The sequence below is a fragment of the Nannobrachium achirus genome, assembly GCF_963921795.1.
Source record: "Nannobrachium achirus genome assembly, chromosome: 17".
Classification (NCBI taxonomy): Eukaryota; Metazoa; Chordata; class Actinopteri; order Myctophiformes; family Myctophidae; genus Nannobrachium; species Nannobrachium achirus.
Genome location: NC_137824.1, coordinates 60,104,705 through 60,110,198, shown reverse-complemented (window position 1 = coordinate 60,110,198; position 5,494 = coordinate 60,104,705).

Here is a 5,494-nt window from a genome sequence, read left to right as displayed (position 1 = left end):
CGCTGACTGTATCAGAGTCTGTAAAGGAATGCATTCTAATCAGAGCATCACAGACTCCATCTCCTAATGCATCACTCAGCTTGCTGATGTCAGTATACCTTGTACAGTTTTTAGTGCCACATTTTTGGTACATGGGACAGTGAATTCTCTTGCTGACCCCTATGCACATAACCAGGACATCGGTATCCTCTGCTGTAACTTTAATGCATGTAGCCAGATTCAGCTGCATGTAGAGCATGGAGTAGGAGGCGAGTGTCTGCTTCTTCCTGGGTACTCGACCCATCCTCCTCCCATCAGCTCATCTGTCTGTCCATCCGTCGGTCACTCTTCTGACATCACAATGACACCTCATCCCAGCTCAGCAGAAGGATATAGCTGACCTGTTCTGACATCACAATGTTGTTTCAAATGAATTCCATCCTTGTCCCTTTTATGCCCATATATGGAGATCGCTGATGTCATCAATATCATCCCAGCTCAGCAGAAGGAATATAGCTGACCTGTGCTGACATCACAATGAAGCGGCCCTAAAAGGCGAGGTTGCTTCTTGCCCTTAGGGCGTCTTACTGGTCATCCCACAACCTTAATTAGAATCGCCCTGTGTGTGTGTGTGTGTGTTTCCATCTGTAACTCCACGTTCAGCAGTTGTTCAATTGTCTAAAAAACATAATACAAAAATCAATAACGCATGTACCTTGCCCAACATCAACTTTATCACCTTCAGATGTGTCTCTACTTCTCATAATCCCCAAATGTTTAAAATATTTTCCCAAATTTTGGCCTGTAGGCGGCTTTGTCCTGTGATGCGAATTACATCACAAATGGGCGTCACCAAGCAGCACACTCCCAGTCCGGGGGCACTTCCAGAGAGAGCAAAATCACAGTCTGTCTGCTTCACACCAAGGGGGACTAACAGGCACACACACAAAGGGGCCAGGCCCCCGCAGGGGGCTGTAGGCTAGTTATTATTATTAATCATTATCATCATCATTATTATATATTTTAGACAAATGTATTGTTTGTTAGACTACTGGTCCCAAACATATTACATGAACGTAAATCAGCCATCTGTGTGTGTCTGATTTTATGGGGTGTATCTCGCAAACCATTAGACTGATGTGTACCAAAGTATGTTTGTGCTTTGCCAATAAGACACATTAGTGTCTCCACTATTTTTTCCCAAAAAATGTTTCACACTTTTTGAAATATTTATCCTTAATGAGATTGATCATGAACATATTTCAAGTAATTTATTCAAATATGCAAATTATTTAATTAACCATGTAAAATACACAGAAATTGCAAGCAGAAATGGATTCTGCAGGGGAAATTACTTTAGGATCAAATATTCATAAGACCATTGGTTTCCAAAAAGTATTGTCTACTTTTTTCATATGGAGGTAGGTTTGTTTAGGGGGTGATAACTGCCATTAAGCTACCAGATTGGCAGAGTTATCATACCAAAATATAAACTAGAGACATGTAGGAAGACAAAAATCCAAAAATGTTATGGTCACCTTACCAATTTGTGAAAATATCAGTATTAATTTAGCCCATGTACTATATAAACCATACAGAGCCACCTCCCTGACAATATTGCGCTATTTTTGGACCACAATGCTTATATGAGACAATTTTAACACTTTGAGTGCCAGCCCCCCCTGCCCCCCGTCCCTTACCAGTGCCACCATTAGGTCCCATTCATTTCTGCCCCAATTCCAGGGAATAAATTGGAAATGATCCGATATTCACATCGGAACAAAAATGGGAGGTTTGGTAAAAGAGGATTTTTTTTTTTACCAAAAAAATTTTGGAGTGATTTCGGTGAGCGGTTTTGGAGATAGGTGCTCGAGAGTGCGCACTGCGCAAACCAGTCAATAACCTCAGAAATCTAGATTCTGAGATATTTGAGTTCAAAGAAAAAAAACTTTAGGAAGCCATAGCAACAAATTGGTAAATGGTAACGGAACACAAGTACCCTTGACAGAAAGAATGACATGCCTACTTTCATTATGTGCAAAAAAAGTTAAAAAAATATTGTACCATCGTCTAGTTTCAAGGGGGCAAAGTGAAAAAGTATGAAATGACTCAGAAGGTAGAAATTGCCTTACATTTTGATAGAACTATGCACTGTGAATTCACTGTGTTTTTACCTGGTCTAGAAGGTCAGGAAGACAAAAAGTCAGAAAAGCGATGTCAACCTTTTATTTTATGGCAACATCGAACCCTAACCCTGGTGAGTACCTCACACATCCAGCATGAACATATTTATGTTCAACAATATTTACAAATATTTCCAAAAAAAAAGAAATCACAAATATGACTTCACAAAAATAAAATATAACTGGATAAAAGTAAAATAAAATAAATGTGCAGCAAGTAAAGAATAAATAAAATAATATAAAAGTCAGTACTGTACTGTACTGTATTCTCAAAAAAAGGCATTCAACAAGCCAACATTCAGGAGTCAAAGGCACCACAAATAAAGGTCAAAGATGGTACTGTTCACCGTGTGTGTGTGTGTGTGTGTGTGTGTGTGTGTGTGTGTGTGTGTGTGTGTGTGTGTGTGTGTGTGTGTGTGTGTGTGTGTGTGTGTGTGTGTGTGTGTGTGTGTGTGTGTGTACCTCAGGTGCCTCAAAATGGCCTGGTACCTGTTCCTTGCCATTGTTCTGGGAAAGTACGGCATGGCAATGTTTTTTTGACCACTGCATGGCAATCTCCGGCTTGTGAACGATAGCTGAGGAAGAGAAGTCCCAGAAAGTTCTTCAGCTCCCCTAGAGTGACATTGGTCCAGGCAGCGAACCTACAGTGTGTATGACCTATGCCTGACTCCTCCGCTCTCGCTATCTCCGCCATCATACTGTCCTCTGCGTTGTCATTGGTCTGGTTGCAGATCGGGCTCCCATCCTTCCTCCATCCAGTCAGACTCCACGGGCCCTGTATATGATAGAAATAAATACAAAATACTAAATGAACGTGCTTCTGTATAATTTGTATGTTCTTTAGCAAAGGCTGTCGCACAAAAGTAGTGAAAACAGCAGATCTACAAGCGAGGCGTTGTGTGCTTGTAGATCGGCTGTTTTCACTAGTCTAAATAATTTCAAATGTATATATGTATATATACGTGGCCACTGAATTCTATAGGCTCTGCTTTGATACAAATTTGATACAGATTTGAGATCGATTTGATAGATTATTATGTCACACACACACACACACACACACACACACACACACACACACACACACACACACACACACACACACACTGATTGTATTACTAAACTATCTATCTAGGTATACACACACAATAAAAAACTAAACTATAAAGAAATGTATTCTTACTGGAAGAAGTTGGAGGAACTTCATACACCTACTACAAACCATGGATTGACATCTAGACCTACTGCACATACAGTATGAAACAGAGCTGATACCTTTATGTACTATGAGGAAAATAATGCTGCTATTTGTACCCTGTATATATATAAAACTAGACCAGGTCAACCTGGTTGTGCCAGACCCCGGTTCTGCCAACCCTCTGGGCCTATAAATTTAATGGTACATTTATAGGCTGTCTGTCCCTTTATAGGCTGTCTGTCCCTCCCTCATGTCATCATCATTTGTGACATTGTGATGACATGAAGGCTTTGTCTGTCGGTCTATCCCTCCCTCATGTCATCATCATGTCATCATCATGACCATCTATGGAGAAAAACCGGACAGACCGACATTTGCTTATGTAGGCCTACCCATTTCATGGGTCTGGCAATGACAATGCGACATAGCATTTTCAACTGTTTTTTGCCAGACCCATGAAATGGGTAGGCCTACATAAGCAAATGTCGGTCTGTCTGTCCTGGTTTTCTATATAAAGGGTATATATGATGATGACATGATGATGACATGCCTACAAAAGGCATGATGTCATAAATGATGATGACAGACAGGGGGTCTGGCACAACCAGGTTGACCTGGTCTAGTTTTATTGTATGTGTGATACTTGCTTTGGCAATGTAAACGTATGTTTTCTCATGCCAATAACGCTCCTTTGAATTGAATTGTATATTACCAAATGCACCCTACGTGGAAAAAAAACAATAGCAGGTCAGGCTTATTGACATCGGTTATTGATTGATTGAAGAATGTATTACAAGCTTGCATTAGAGTAGACCTACAGATTCATGGCTCATTTCCACAGGAACACACTTTATGCATATCATATACAGTGGTGTGTTCTAGACTTTTTTTGAGGGCATACGATCAGCTACTATTCGTTTGGCCAGGGCAGACGCTATAGTACATAATCCCTATCAAATACGCTACTTTGAAAGGTTCACGAGGGCAGACGCCGTTCATATTTTATTGTTCCTCCATCACGGAGGTATAGAGGCCGGCGCCTGGCGGCGCCGTGCCTGCGAGGGTGTCCCAAGTCGGGCTAGGTGTGGAGGGTAGTCCCCGGTGAGTCCCCAGAACACAGCACTGATCTCATATAACATTGAAAGACAGACAGACGTATAGAACATATTGAAACGTAAAAAGCATAGCTTTATAATGCTTACCCGGTTCGCTGATCGCAGCACACCGAGCGACCGGGTCGTCCTCCTTGGCTAAGTCCACGCACGGCCTCATTTGGGTGTATTAGCGCCCGCTGCAACTCCGCTCTCCGGGGCCATACCTATCGGTGCAGCCGGTGGGCGCCGTAAGATGATACACTGCTCCAAACAGCCTGCCTCCGGTCCGGATCACCGCCGTAGCTCCTCCGTCCACTGTGGATGGCTGGCGACGTTCCTTGGCTCCCCCGACACAGCAGCAAAAACACAGAATTCTCTTCAAATCGCCGGCATCAGCGTTCAACGGCATCACCGTTCATCCTCACGCGTCGCCTCAGTCAAGTCCCAAACGCAGCCGCGCAGCAACAAACGAAAGTCCAACTGGTGCTTCGGGTTTTGATTATGGTCGGTGGCGGCGCTGGGCAGCTGCGGGCTTGGTGTCCACGGCCACGGGGCATGGTTCGGCTGCCTGCTTGGTCTCCATGTGCGGCCATGACTTGCTCTCTGATCAGCGGAGCAACGGTCCGGTAACTGGGACGGCGTTTTCTTTTTCTACAAAATGGACCCCAACCTACAAAGAAACTAGCCCTTCCCTTCCCCCACTCCTCCTAGGTAAAACCTTCCGATCTCTCTCTCTATCTCTATCTCTCTAAATAATACTACATCTAATGATTTTATAACTAATTCTAGCTCATTCTCTCAATATATCTCTCTCTCCCTCTGATTGCTGTGTGTCCGCTTACGGTAAAAGTCACTGAATTCTTTGAGACCCTTGTTTCTGGGGGGAACCGGCCAATCAGCATGCTTGAATTTGGTCACATAAGCGTGTGATGTCATGCAGGGGCGTCAATTGGGTATGGCAGGGGTATGCAGCTGCCATACCTTGACAGGGGGAAATAATAAAAATGTACTTTTCATCGTGCCTGTTGCTAAGGTATGGC